Source organism: Canis lupus, chromosome 18 (genome assembly GCF_011100685.1).
Source record: "Canis lupus familiaris isolate Mischka breed German Shepherd chromosome 18, alternate assembly UU_Cfam_GSD_1.0, whole genome shotgun sequence".
NCBI lineage: Eukaryota > Metazoa > Chordata > Mammalia > Carnivora > Canidae > Canis > Canis lupus.
In genome coordinates, this window is record NC_049239.1 from 3,675,538 (window position 1) to 3,691,615 (window position 16,078).

The 16,078-nt window shown below is 36.3% G+C and overlaps 1 pseudogene; it reads left to right on the plus strand.

The window, feature by feature from the left end:
• LOC100687611 overlaps window positions 1–13,216 on the plus strand; it is a 34,297-nt pseudogene extending 21,081 nt beyond the window's left edge.
• The last annotated feature ends 2,862 nt before the right edge of the window (window positions 13,217–16,078 follow it).

The window sequence follows — 16,078 nt, forward strand, 5'->3', positions numbered from 1 at the left end:
CTTGAATTACTTTCTTAGTGGCTTCTCTGGATATTACAATATGCAGCTTAACCTAAACCAATCTATTACAGATTAATGATAATTTGATTATCTAGTACATTGAAATGGCTCCCATATCATTCTCTTCTTTCTCCCTTTTTGGTGTCATTATCATACAGATTACATTTTTAGACAGTATAAGCCCATCAGGACAGTCTTTCTGGTTTGTGTTGTTTCTTGTTTTGTTTTGTTGTGAGGTTCTCATGATTTGTTGTTGTTGTTGTTGTTGTTGTTGAAAAGCGGGAATGTTAGATGATCTAACAAATCTGAAATTCATTCTTCCCCTCCCATGGGTTTTTCCTAACAGTTTTTTGTTTGTTTGTTTTGTTTTGTTTTTTTTCCTTCTTGTTCTGTTTGTTTGCCTACCAGATTTCCAGGACTGATTTTGTAGATTCTGTATTCAAGGCTACATGCAGCCACTGAGTTCTCTGATCACCTTTATTTTTAGAATCCATTTTTTTTTTTTTTTTTTTTAGAATCCATTTTTAAAAGCCTACACTTCTCAAGGTCTGCCTCTCAGTCAGCATAGTTTGATGATTAGCCAATAATGGGTCAGAAGAGTCCCTAAAATGCCTTGACCCAGCAAGTATTACACACATTAGCATAGTGATTTGTGATTGTTAAAGGCATAATTTCAAATTTTAGGATGATGAAAAGCTAACAGAAGTCATCCTTAGTGATCATTTCCTATTCTGTAGGACCTCACCACCAGCAGAGATAAGTTACCAGGGTCAATCTCGGGCATATGCATAGCCATGCTTATATATGTGCATCCCTATCAGTCAGCTCAGGCTGCCATAGTAAATGACCACAGACTTGTGGCTTAAACCACAGACATTTATTTTCTCACAGTTCTGGATGCGGGAAGTTCATGATCAAGTTACGGGTAAGCTGAGTTTCTCAAGAGAATTTTCCTCCTGACTCATAAACAGCCACCTGCTTTTTGTATCTTCACGTGGTCTTTTCTCTGTGTGTGTAGAGAGGTCTCTCATGACTCTTCCTTATCCTAGAAGGTCACTAACCCTGTAAGATTAGGGCTCCACACTATGACCTCATTTTACCTTAATTACCTCCCCAAGGACTTATCTTCAAATATGGTCATACTGATGATTACAGTTTTAACATATGAATTTAATTGGGGAAAGACAATTAGTCCATAACAGCAGAATGTGTTAGAGCATCTCAGTCATGCATAATCATCCATTTCTTATTTCTGAAGCTTTCTATTTAAATTTTTGCTGGGCTGTTATATTTGCTCCACAAAAATTCACAGCCTTAGACAACTGTAATTTTGAATTCCAGCCAATTGCTATTGTTTATTAACACCTTGGAGGAAAGGCTTTATCCTGGGGGCAGGGATCAGAATCATGTCAAGATTGACAATGCCATGGGAATACAGTTTCCCCTGGAAAATGCTGGAAGTATTATCAAAATACACAGGGCTTCAGACTGGGGGCTTTATAAGGGTCTTATCACACCACTGTCCCTAAGGTAGAAATGGGTGCAACCCCAGTTAAAGTACCACAGGCCTTGCTGTTCTTATCAATATCCAGTAGCTCCTCTTGAATAAATGCTTTCTAGTTTATTCTGTCCTATTGATTAAATTTCAGAGATCAGAATTTTTTTTTTCAATATCATCTTTGTTTTTATGCGGCAGAAGATTGAATAACATCCTTACTCCATCATTATAGAAGTCTAGTTCTCCTTTTTTTTCTCATTTGTTAAACCAACAAAATGATGTACAGGTTTATTACCTTTATTGCTACTATTTGCTATTAGTGTTTTTTAATAGAACACACTTAAATTTGCTTTTTTTTTAATTGTTACCTCTTTCCTGCCTGATTGCTATTAGCTTTCTTTATGAAAAAAAAAAAAAAGATCAAATACATTTTGTTCAAATACATTTTGGTGAAATTTTGTATTGTGATTGTGTTTTATTTCTAAAAGAAAAGTATTCAGTGCAAGTAAAAAGCTCAACATACTGAAAAATCAACAGCTCTTTTGAGGGCTATCAAAGGTCTGTTAAGGTCATGGGGCAAACAGCTTCCCCTAAAAATTAGAGAAACATACAGGCTGATACTGGGAATCACAACTTACTAGAGCAGAAAGCCCATTCCAGGAACAGAAACTTCAGTGGAAACCAGTCTCAGGGCAGGAAAACCTGAACTGTGATTGACAAATTGCTGGGAGATCAGTGCCAGAAAGTCTGGGAGTTAAAAACTCCAGGGGGGTCCCCCACACTTCTGTGAATTTTATTTCCTGGACCTTTCCCAGGTTTTGACAGTGAATAGCTGAGAAAAATCCCCCTGGGCTTTAAGCAGGGGAAGTTGAAAAGTAACTATGTGGAAATGTGCCAGAGCATTCTTTTCTTCCTAAAAAAGACTACTCTCAAGATAAATTATCTTACCAGAACCTATTACCAAAATCTATTGGGGTTTTATTAGAGCCTAACTACTTGGGGGAATGGAAAGACCCAACTACAGTCACCCTAAGCTCCTCAAGCCATTCTGCATCCCCTAAGGTGGGACGTAGAACTGAGAGGTATTTGTGAAGTTCACAGCTCAGGGGCACAGGCTCTCGAAGAGGCTGAGATCTCATCAAAGGACTATAGAATTCTTTTCCTCTCCATATTCCTCATCACAACCTCACTGAAGGCCTATTTAGTAGTGTTCCTTTCACCTAGTACATCATGTACAGCTTTCCACAAAATTAAAAAAATATATATAATGTATACCAAGGACAAAAGAAAAAAAATTGAAGCCACAGAGTAAGCATCAGAGTAAGCCTCAGCTATGGCAGGGATGTTGGAATTACCAAACATTCAATGTGAAACAACTATGAAAAATCTGGATAACATGCGAGATTGGATGATAATCTAAGCAGAGAGATGGAAATTCTAAGAAAAAAGCAAAAGAACCTCTAATTGAAATCAAGAACACCTTTGATGGGATCATTAGTAAACTGACATAGCTAAAGAAAAAAAAAAAAATACCCGAACTTCTGAGTCTGTGAATAGAAATTTTTACAGTAAAAAGTAAAGGAAAAAAAAAAAACTGGAAAAATAAAAAAGAATGGGAGGGGAAAGAAAGGTGCTAATCAATACTGTAAAACATACAAAGTAAAACTCACCAATAATGGTAAATACATAGTCTAGTTTATTTCCTAATATTATATCGTGGTACGTACATCACTTTCAACACTAGTTTAAAAGTTGAAAAACAAATACATTAAAAATCACTAAAACTGCAATCATTTGTTATTAGATACATAATATAAAATGTAAATTTTAAATATTGATCATGTAAAATGTGAAGGGGAAAAAATAAAAATATAGTTCTGCCCTAGTATCAAAGTTAAGTTGTTGTTAGCCTAAATAAGATGATCTAATGGTAAGGTATTTTATGTAAGTCACACAAAAGGAAAAGCCTGTATAGTAGATACGCAAAATGGTGAATTTAATTGAAGTAAAGCATACTGCCAAAAAAGTGATCAAATCCAAAGGAAGGCAGCAAGGGAGAAAAAAGAAGAAAGGAACTATGAAACAGTCAAAAACAATTAAAAATGTTTCAGTAGTAAGTTCTGACCTAAAAAGAATTACTTTGAATGTAAATGAATTAAATTCTCCAGTCAACAGACATAGGGTGGCTAAATGGATTAAATGATGAACAGAAGGAGGAAGACAGAAGAGGGGGGAGAGGAAGAAGAAGAAAAGGAAGAGGAAAGAGCTTTAAGGACACATATACTCTCAAAATGAAAGGGTAGAAAATGTATTCCAAGCAAATGATAACCAAGAGAAGCTGCATTTACAGAAAGGAAATAAACTTTAAGTTAAAAGTAGTCCGGAGGGACAAGGAAAGTTTATATAATGATAAAACAGTCAATTAGGAAGATGTAATAATTACACATGCTTATGCATCCAACATGAGAACAGCTAAATATATAAAGCAAATACTAACAGAACTGAAAGGAAAAATGAACAGCAAGGCAATAATAGTAAGAAACTTTAGTAGGTGACTCCACTATAAACATCGGATAAATCATCTGGGCAGAAAATCAATAAGAAAAAAGCAGATTTGCACAACACCATAGACCAAATGGTCCTAACAGGCTTTGCTTTCTAATAGAACACGCAACAGCAGCAAAATATGTATTCTTCTCAAGCACACATCATATTGTCCGAAATAAATCATATTTTAGGAAACAACACAAGTATTAAAAAGGCAAGAAAATTGAAATTATATCAAATTTCTTTTATGACTATAAAGATATGAAAAAAAAGAAATCGATAACAGGAGGACAATTCACAGATATGTGGAAATTAAACAACACACTCCCGAACAACAAATGGATCAAAAAATATATTAAACAACTTATCTTGAGACAAACAAATGTGGAAACGCAACATTCCAAATCTTATAGGATGCAGCAAAAGTAGAGTTAAGAGGAAAGTTTAGGGCTAATAAATAGCTACATTTAAAAAAAGAAAGATCCGAAATAAACAATCTAACATTTTTATCTAAGTGAATTAGAAAAAGAGGAATAAACTAAATCCAAAGTTAGCAGAAGAAAAGAAATGATAAAGATCAGAGTAGAAAGAAGTAAAATAGAAAATAAGAAAACAGTAGAAAATATCAATGAAACTGAGTTGGTTTTTACAAAGATAAACAAAATTGGCCAAGAAAAAAAAATGAGAAGAATCAAATAAATCATAAATGAAAGAAGAGACATTACAATTGATACCACAGATACATGAAGGAATAAGAGATGACTATGAACGGTGATACACCAACAGGTTGGATAACCTAGAAGAAAAGGGTAAATTGCTAGAACATACAACCTACCAAGGCTAAATTATGAAACAAAAATCTATTTTTGTTCTATTTTGATCTGAATAGATGAATGATGACTAAGGAGATCAAATCAGCTATGAAACCTTCCCAACAAAGAAAAGCCCAGGACCTAATAACTTCTATGGTGAAATCTGGCAATAACTTAAAGAAAAAATAGGGGCGCCTGGGTGGCTCAGTCAGTTAAGCATCTGCCTTCAGCTCAGGTCCTGATCGCAGGGTCCTGGGATCGAGCCCCTGCTCCTCTCTCTCCCCTTGCTCCTCTTCCCTTGCTTGTCCACTCTCTCTCTCTTGCTCTCTCTCTCTCTCTCAAATAAATAAGATTTTATTTATTTATTCTTGAAAGACAGACCCCTTTTCTTTATTTTTTTTTTAAAGATTTTACTTACTGGGGCACCTGGGTGGCTCAGCAATTGAGCATCTGCCTTTGGCTGAGGGCGAGATTCCGGGGTCCTAGGATCGAGTCCCACGTCATGTTCCCTGCTTCTCCCTCTGCCTGTGTCTCTGTCTCTCTCTGTGTCTCTCATGAATAAAGAAAAATAAAATCTCAAATAAAAATAAAATCTCAAAAAAAAAAAAAGAGAAAAATGAACACAAATCTCTCAAAGTCTTTCTGAAAATTAAGGAAGAAGCAACATGTTCAACTCATTTTATGAGGCCAATGTTACCTGATAAAAAAGTAAAGTAAGGACACTATAGGAAAAGAAAATCACAGTCTAGTTCAGTTTTCTGGTGAATATAGATGCAAAATTCTCCAGAGACTACTAGCAAAGTAAATTCAACAATATATTAAAAGAATCTTACTCTATGGTCAAGTGGAATTTATCTCTTAGATGCAAGGATGGTTCAACACAAAGGAATAAACCTGATGCATTAACAAAATAAAGGATACAAATTATATGATCATAACAGATGTAGAGTAAGCATAGTAAGCATTTGACAACACACAGCATCTGTTACCTCGACTGTAGTGCAGATTGTAACACCTCCTTTTTGATTTCCCTGTGCAATGGACTAAATGCTTGAGGCCCCCCTCCCAACTCATATGTGGAGGCTTTAATTCTCAGTTTGATGGTATTGTGAGGTGCGGCCTTCAGGAGGTAGTGATGAGATTAGTGTTCTTTTAGGAAGAGGAGGTGCCCACGCTTGTTTCCTCTGCCATGTGGGGACACAGCAGGTGCAAGTCTGTCTGCAAACTAGGAAGAGCACTTTCACCAGAACGTGACCATGCTGATATCTGATCTCAACTTCCTAGGCTTCAGAACTGCGAGAAATAAATTTTCAGTATTTAAGTCATATGGTATACAGTGTTTTGTTCAAGCAGTCGAAACCGACTAACACCTGGCCCCTTAAAAAACTTCTCTGCTGCAGAAACAATGATATTCTTCTGCTCAAAACCTTCAGATGACCCTTCATGTTCTATTAAGCCTGGTGGTTGCATTTATTTCTAATTTCTATGGTTGATGCTCATACAACATGGGTTTGAACTATGTGGGCCCCTTAATTTACGATTTTTGTCAATAAATATAGTGAAGAACTATAAACATAGGTTCTCTTCCTTCTGATTTTCTTAATTACATTTTCTTTGCTCTGGCTTATTTCATTGTAAGTATACATTATATAATACACATTATATATAAAACATGTGTTAATCAACTATTTGTGTTATCAGTAAAGGTTCTGGTCAACAATAGAGGCTCTTAGTATTTAAATTGGAAGGCTCATAAGTCATATGGAGATTTTTGACCATGAAGAGGGTCAGGCCCTTAACCCCTAGATTGCTCAAGGGTCCACTGTGCAAATCTGTTCCAGTTCCATTCTGCTTCCACTACACGAACTTCAGTACTGTTTCCCAAGTACATTTTGCTTTCACAAAGCCATTGAAATTTGCTATTTTCTCTTCCTGGAAGTCTTTCTATAGCAATATCCAAATGGTTCTTTCCTAAAAAATAATAATAAAAATAAACAAAACAAAACAAACAAACAAAAAAATGATTCTTTCCTGCTTCATCACAGTTGTGTCCTTATCAAGGAGACTATCCCTAATCAACCCTTTTATAAAAAGGCATTCTCAATAAATTTCCTACTCTCATCTATTTATCTGACATATCATGTAAATATGCTTATTTTTTCTGTTTCTCCTTAGTTACTCACTCTATGTTTATTCCTTAAGGTCAGGGGCCTTGTCTCTTGTTCACTGCAGCAGCAGCATCCAGCATAAAATATCATGAATAAATGAATTTACATCCATCGTTATTATTATTTGAAGTTAATTCTCTCTGTGACTCTTGCAATATCTCATGTAATGAAAGGACTCTCCAGAAATGAAATTTCAGATCAATCATTAAGTTAGATTTCATTAAAGAGTCATGGAATCTTTAATCTGACTTTACTCTTTGCTAGCAGAGAAAAGTTATCTGTCTTTTCAGCCTCTAATTTGTCATCTGTAAAATGGAGTCTAGAACCACTCCACAGATTGTCAGGCAGATGACATCAAAGTAGATAAAAAATAATCACATGATGTGGTGCATAGCAGGTAATAAGAGCTCAATGAAAGGTCATCAGTATTTGGCACAGCTAGAGACATATGTCATCTTTCCTTTAGAGCTCCCGGTGAGGCCCCTTTCCTGCTACACCCAACAAGGAAGTAACCAGAATGATTTAGAATGTCTTGAGTAATTAAAGATTTCATATATTACTATATCGTTCTGAAGTAGAAAACAATAAAAGGTCCATTACTGTCGTTAAATTAATTCCCAAACATGCCACCATCCCACCCACATTTTTGCTGGCCTTGACTGTCTGATTCTAAACCTCACCACATTCTTTTCCTTTTCAGCAGAATTATATGAATCCTCCTTCCCATCTGATTTCATTTGCTAGTTGTGACCTCTCAAGCCACTGTAACTGCCAACCTTATATTTCTTTGATTTTTACTCTGGTAATGGATGGAGTGTGTTGGGGCAGATGTGTTTCCCATACCTGTTCACTTCCTTTAGAGGCAGCTCTGCGGATTACAAGTTTGTCTTCATCCTTTTTGAGTTAGACAGAGAGGAACTGCTACAATACCTGTGCTGCCAAGTGGAAGTTTTGGGGAAGTGTTAGAAGGTAGAGGCTTTCCACTCTCCTGAAGACAAAATCATAGACTTCAACCAATTGTTTTGTTTCAGGTGGGACACACAAAGCACAGAGAGAAGAGGGTTACAACAAACAGATAAATCAACAAAGGCCGTGTTGTGAGCAACAGGGCATTACTTGGGCAACCAGATCACACCTTATCTTTCTCATCAGGGTCAGTTGTGGAAGGGGGGGAGCAGGTATATTTGATTTATCCAAGAAGTATCATGGGATTCAACATCTTTATACATATTTTGCGTCCTGTTCTACAATTGGGAAAAGATAGAGATCTCAGATCAGGTATTTCATGGAATTTGAAATACCTGGTGATGCTGTTTCTGAGCAGTAAGGAGCGAGTACTTTTCAGTTAAAAATAAAGACTCAGACAGAAATACGGTTGAAAAGGATTCTCTTGAATCCAACATGGAGCAAGCAATTGTGATCCAAATGAGAAGAAATTTCCATTTAGTAGTAAGGGTCTTATGAGAAGAACCATAGCCTTTCCATTGAAGTATGGGAAGTAGGTTTTGGACAATACACTGACCAAAGATAAAAGTGAAAAAACAGTGTCTTTTTGTTGATTCTGTTGTTGGTTGTTTTTGGCATAGGGTCATGTTTCGCCAACATGTGGCTGTATTAGAAGTTAATTACAGGATTCAAATATATACTACATGATGTTGTAATTCGTGGTTGTGCCCCATGATAAGTTTCTGCTGTGTTTGTGTTTAATACACTTACGTAAAGTGTATATAGTTCCATGCATTGCATAGGCCCAATTATTCCCAAAGTATCCATTTGTTTGGGATAAAAAATCCCAAAGTACTGAATACTGTTGGAATTTTCATAGAGAAGTACTTGGGTTAATCAGTTAGTTACCATTCAGAAGCTGCACTGAGGTCTTATTTCTCCAAGAAGGATGATTAAATGCACAAAACATTTTCTAAAATTATGTGTTCATTTGGTTTGAGCATCCTGTACATTTTCCTAACAAGTTGTTTTGTACATGGTAAGTATACAGGTAAGTGACTTTCAATGTAGAGTCTAAAAGAAGATCTGTGAGAAAATAAAGAACTATTTTTTCTCTTTCCTTTCTAATAGGACTTCTTAGAGAGTCTCATGAATTCTCTAAGAAACTCTCTAAGAAAAATAATTATACCAGATTGGTGTCTGAGTTCAGCTAAAATTATTTTATAACTTAAAGTTTACAAAATAAGAATAAAGTTTGATTCAAATAATTTTATCTACCAATTACTTGTTATGTTATATCAATCTCAATACTTACATCTTACAGATGTTTGATTTGGTCTGGTCTTTGGAATTTGAAATCCAAATTATGTACTCCTATAATTATATATAAGATTACTTTTATAGAAAATTAAAATAATACACTTAATTAAGGCTGTATTTTCTTTCTAATATACTATTTTTCTGCTTATTCACGTCTTTATCCAGTTTGGATAAAGTTATATCAATAGCAATATAATGAACTCATATGATAGTTTTCAAATCAGTAGTCTAAAATATTTTCCAAGACACTGGAATTAAAATAATTTCATCAGAAATAGTGACTCACTGTGGCAATAACTTTTATTTGTCAAAATTCATTTCAGAATGGGAAAGGTCCACACAGTTGAAAATAACAAATCCTTCAAAGTCACTTAATTACAGATAAATATAAGTAAAATATAATTTTATTTAATTATTTTTTTTATTATTGTCATTTTCAAATTTAAAACCCACCTTTCTATAATCATCTAAGGGAATAAATCCTGCTTTACTTTTGAGTTTTCTGTTGTGATATTTTCATCATTTCATAATAAAAATAAACATACTTTAAGACTTCATTAAGATACTGTTTCTCAACCTGAAACTTGTGTTTGATCCAGTAGTCATAAAGAGGTATTGACAGATTTTCATTATATACCCAGTTTGTCCGAAGAAGTCACAAATCACTTCAAAAGTTGTCAGTTGTCACTGTGTAAAACAAATATGATTTAGTTTTAAAAGTTTAAAACCAACAAACTCACACTGAGAAAGTTATAGTTTATTGCATTTTTCCCAGTAAAAGGAAGATTGATTTTACCCTACTAGGATGTAAAAGCAGGATTGCAGGGAATTTAAGTATTATCTACCAGATGTTGATTCCACTAAGCTATCTTTTTAGCTTATGTTAGGAGCTTTTGATCACAGTTGGCTTGAAGTAAACAAATGGCAAGCTTACTTGGTACATCTAATATCAGCAGATGAGCCCCAGTCTCAGGGAAGCCGAAGGACATGGCGGTGGGAAATCTTAGGAAAGACACACATGTTGGCCTTCAGCAGCATCATTGCACATCAACTCAATTGCAATTAAAAGACTGTGGGTGCAGGTTTCCTCCAAGCTGGAACACCAGGGCAACTCCTCTAACATTTGTTTCTGGCCACAAAAAGACACTATAATGGCCTTCACCAATTTAGAGATATAGCACTAGGGTGTGTAATTTAGTAATCAAAAAGCTGCCCTACAAATCACAGTGCATTGTGTCCAGGTAAGGTATGAGGCCCCATGCTCTTCCTTTGACCTTGTGCAGTAAACTCAGTCCCAACCAAATTTGACATCATGTGGTCGTATCAAAAAGAATAAGATTAAACCAAAGAGTTTAAGCAAAAATTTACAATAAAAACAAGTTATCAGAGAATTTTGTAAAGGACTTTAAAATATAATTGTGTGAATTTATTACTCATTCTACACAAATCGTCACCTCAAGTATTGGGCATCAGCCTAGCAGAGTGGTTGAACCCATTACGTATAGAATATCTGGGTTTAGATCCCAGCTCTACTTGTACAAATTCAGGCAAATTACATGCTCTCATTGTTTCTTTTGTCTTCTATAATTCGGACATAATAATCATCCCTATTTCATGCCACTCTCATGTGGATTGAGTGAGTTAATGTTTGTAAAGTACTTGACAGATGCCTGATGCAAACTAAGTTTGCTACTTATTACCTAATTATCAACAAGGGGTTGGGACAGCAGAGATATGGGGAATTCTTGCCAATCATTACCTATTTTGTGGATTGAAGTTGCACAGAAGAAGACACTCTGGGGTTGAGAACACAGGGCGATGAAGCTATTGATGGGTTACTATCTACCTGTTGGAGATGTCTGTGCAGGAAATCATTATTGACAGACTTTCCAAGGGAAGAGCCTGTTTCACACAGGATAGAATTCATTTCTTATGTTGCCCCTAGCAACAATGCTAGTTTTCCCTTTGTTAGATCTCAAGTAGATGAGTTCAAAGGAAACTGTGAAAAATAAGTCTGAATAGTAGATAATCAGGTTTCATCACATCATTAAAAGAAACAGAGGCACCCAGAGACTACAGCTATGTCAACCAATGAAAATGTAGAACATATAGGAAGTCTTTGGAAAGAACTGTGTATGGCACTTGCATATGAAAATGGTACCATTGACCTCTGCTGGTCAGTTCCAGAATTATATATTGTTTCTATAATGCAGGGGATAGATTTCAAACCATATGATAGTTGTTTAGCTCCTGGATCCCTGTCACGATACGTTGCTCCCAGAACAACCCCCGTTCATAATATTGGTATTCACACACTTTGAAATTTATTTGCCACACTACTCTGAGCACAATACAAATTGATATCCATGTGTGTATTTTCCCATTCTTTTTTATTGGACATTTTATTAATATGTTGTCCCTGAGAAATAGATAAAAGTTACCTTTTACAGAGAGGGAAATTGAGGTGGGTTGATTTACACACAAGACATTTGGGACCAGAATTCATATCTGGTGTTACCCAATCCAGTGCTGTTTGCACAAGACATATGCATGTATACTAAAGGCAAATGTCTCCCTCCCTCAAGCTTGGCATCACACTATTTTGCTTAAATCATCTAATATTCTGGTGCCTTGCTTTAGAACAGTACTCCGTGTACCTTCCTGTGATCTGGATGACTTATGTGAGATGTTGTTGCTCCTTGATTCCTAATAAACACTAGTGGATTCTTTGTTACTAGGATTCCCTAATTCCAGGACCCTGCATTTCCTGCCTAAGCTATACATTGCTAAGCTATATAATATCCTATCTCCTCACTTCTCTGTCTTGCTATTTTCTCCCAGGTCTCCTATTAGCCATGAGTTCTAGTTAAATATGAAATATGAGTGTCCTCCAAACATGGAGTCTTGTAGCCCAGGTGTTAACTGAATCAGGGTAAGGAGGTAGTGAGTTCAAGTGGGGCAAGTGGTTGCGCCCTTGCTTGTGGCCTACTTTCATATCTTCCCCCTGCCTCCTTTCTCTGCTTCCTCTTGCTCTTCACTCATCACTCGTTGAAGTTGTTAGGCAAATTTCTCATCTGTAAGGGACTGCACATCCTCTACCAAGACTCTGTGGGTGTGTTTGGAAGTCCTGAGATAGTTGTACTTTCACATGGCTTTCCAACATCCAGCTATGATTGGCACACGATTTGGGAAAGTCTGACCTTGAGGTTTTATCAAGTGATTGCTCTTCCTTTCTTGAGCTTTGGCTTCAGTGACAAACCGAGACCATATGACTATTCCATAGTTAAGCAGGCTGGCAGTGTGGGTGCATGTCTGTGGCATCTGGGGCTCCAGAATCACAGAATCAATTTTTTTTGTCTCATGATTATGGAGATATCATTGCTCAGGAGCTGCTCTATAGGTTCAAGCAGCATCTATCGGGTCTGTTTACTATAAAGAGTCTCTGTCTGTCAGATGGAGGTATATTTCCTGAGACTCACTGTCTTCTTCTCCAAAAGATTCTCAAAGATGAAAGCAAGCAGTCACCCATCCTCACATGATTGATGAACTTCTTTGTATTCTCCTGAGGTCTCACCCCAGCCTTTGGGCTGCATACCTGACCCTCTGAGAGTGAGCTGTGGAACATGTGGGAAGGGATACCCAACAAGGAGGGAACTTAGTTATCGACCATCTCTTATGGAACATCAACCAAAGGAAGTTCAGAAGACTCTGGTGGTAGCTTTTGCTTCTGTGACTATATTAATTTATTTTGTCTATGTGCCACTGGATCCTACAAATCCCTACCCAGAGTTTTTGGAGCTGTATAGGAAAATGCTACCACACAGTCAACAGTGTAGATTCTGGATGTCCATAGAAGCCACTATTCACAGCTAGAGGACCCCATGGACACCTTAAATGTGTATATGGGCTTCACCAACTACTTCTGAGGTGGAAAGAGAAGGTCCCCTAAATTACCTCCCCTACTCCCTTATCTGTTGTGTATTCCACTAGGAAGAAATGTCTGGTTCTGGTCATCAAACATCCTTCTCTCACAAAAGCCCACCTGAGTCACACTGGTGATCAGCATATAGAAAAAGCCCATAGAAGCTATGGCTAAAGGAGCACCTTGAGCGTCTGTCTTTGGCTTAGGTCTTGATCTTGGGATTAAGTCCCACATCCAGCTCCCTACATGGAGCCTGCTTCTCCTCTGCCTGTGTCTCTGCCTCTCTCTGTGTGTCTCTCATGAATAAATAAATAAACAAGTATTTAAACAAAATAGAAGCAGCTATGGCTAAGAATGACCTAGTGGAAGGGGAGGTGGGCAGAGGGATGGGGTAACAGGGTGAGGGGAACTGAGGGGGGTACTTGATAGGATGAGCACTGGTTGTTATACTAGATGTTGGTAAATCAAAATGCAATTATGTATATATATATATATATATATATATATTTAAGCAGGCTGAGATGTTAAATTAACTATAATTTTAATATATAATTAATTTATATATATATAAATATATCTTTAAAATAAATAAATATTTTTTTTAATTTAAAAAAGAGTAAGAAAAAAAAAAAGGATGACCAACAGTCCACCTCCTATTCTTTTCACATCTGAGTGAATGAGTCTTTGCATTATTTGGAAATTCTTATGAGCACTACTACTCACAGATAAAGAGAAACATTATTAAATGTCTTTTTAACGCTTCTATGGACTTTTCTGAAATATTTAGAAATGCAAATTTCTGGCCCATCCTTGATTGGAATCCTATGGCAAAGAATGAGGAGAGAGTGTCTCCTTCCTTGTCCTTGGATGGCTTTAAGGGCACATTTTTTTTTAATCTCTAAGCAACACATTTTCAAGTGAGATGAGTCTCTCTTGTCATATTTTGGGTTTTGTTTCATCAGCTGCTTTTAATTATAGACATTTTGTTAAAATGGGTTTTGGTCTGCATAATGCAGCATTCTAAGTATGTTTTAAGACTATGATTTACCGACACACACACACACACACACACACACACACACATATGTGTGTGTCCTTATAACACACACATATATATATAAGGACACAAAACCAGCAGATACTCTGGTAGAGTAGTGAACCATATTACATGTGTTTAATTTCTGAATAAATTGAATTAGATCAAAACTATTTGCAGACTTTCCTAAAGCCACTGGATATTAAGGACCAGTAGCATCTATGCCAGAGAGCCACTGCTATTGGCTAATTCTAACAGCAAATAACAGTCTGATTCTTCATACCTCAGTGCATGGAAGCATGTCCCTCCTGAGTTACAGGGGAGAGGGTCATCGTCGAGTCCAGGTTACTGAGCTGAATGTACAGGGATTCTTTTTATGATGATTATTTAACTCCTCCTTGGTTGTCCCAGAAAGGCTTCCTCATGTAACTCTGTGACTCCTATACTTTACAGACAAGAAATCTCCAGAAACTTTAGGAACAAATTCTGAAAAGCCAATGAGCAAGTGGTGCTGAATACTTTTCTTTTCTTTCTTTTAAACCAGTTTCATTGTCTTAGTCAAAACAGGATGATTAAGTGATCATTTTAAAATCTTTTTTTATTAGTAATTTCAAGTAAAACAGCTGAAACAAGGAATACGTGTTTATTTTCTATTAATAGAAATGAATTTAGACAAAAAAAAAAAAGAAAAAAATGTGAGCTCTATCAAATTCAGTTAATTGCTGTGTTTTTCTTTTACACAGTAGACTCCCCTTCACTGTAGGTCTAGAAATACATGGTCCTCCTGATGCCCTGTTGGAAGGTCAATAGCAGCCTAACACCACATCATAATGTCTATACCATCCACCTCACTGTGTCTTATCACTCAGGCATGTCATCATCTTACATCATCACAGGAAGAAGGAGGGTGAGTACAGGCAATAAAATATTTTGAGAAAGAGAGAGAGATCGCATTTGCATAACTTTTATTATAGTGTTTTGTTATAACTACCCTATTATAAGTCACCATTGCTAATCTCTTATCATGCCTGATTTAAATTGAACTTGATTATAGGCATGTACCTATAGAGGGAGAAAACAGTATATATAAAGGGTTTGTTACTATCAGTGGTTTGGGCATCCATTGAGGCTTTAGAACATATCCCCCAAGATAAAGAGGCAGATACTGTATTGGATTATTTATTTTGTTTCATGATACACTATGCACACATTGAATATATGTCATCATCCTCATGTACACATAAATCTATAATCCCTTGCTTCTTGCTCATTTATAAAGCTGTCATTTCATGGCTTAAATATAGAAAATTGACACATAATAGAAATTTAACAAATGGGACAGCCTAGGTGGTTCAGGGGTTTAGCACCTGCCTTCAGCTCAGGGAGTGATCCTGGAGTCCTGGGATCGAATTCCGCATCGGGCTCCCTGCATGGAGCCTGCTTCTCCCTCTGCCTCTCTCTCTCTCCCTCTGTGTCTCTCATGAATAAATAAATAATATCTTAAAAAAAAGAAATTTAACAAATATTTGTTGAGTGAATAGATACCCAAGTAGCTGGAGGTCTGATATGTTCAAAATATAATATCCAGGGATTGAATTGCTTTTCTTAGCAGATTTAAGAATCCCAACTGAATCTTTATGGCCTATAAAGTAATTAATTATTCCTTTGGCCATTTCTGTTCTATAGATACATTGTCTTGTATTCATGGGAAAGTTAGAAAACTTGGAACATTTTAGTGAAATTTCTATGATTAGATTATAAGTGGTAATATCTGTGGGTGTGTGGTATGATGATCGGTGGACTGTGTGAGAATGCACGTGTGTATGTATT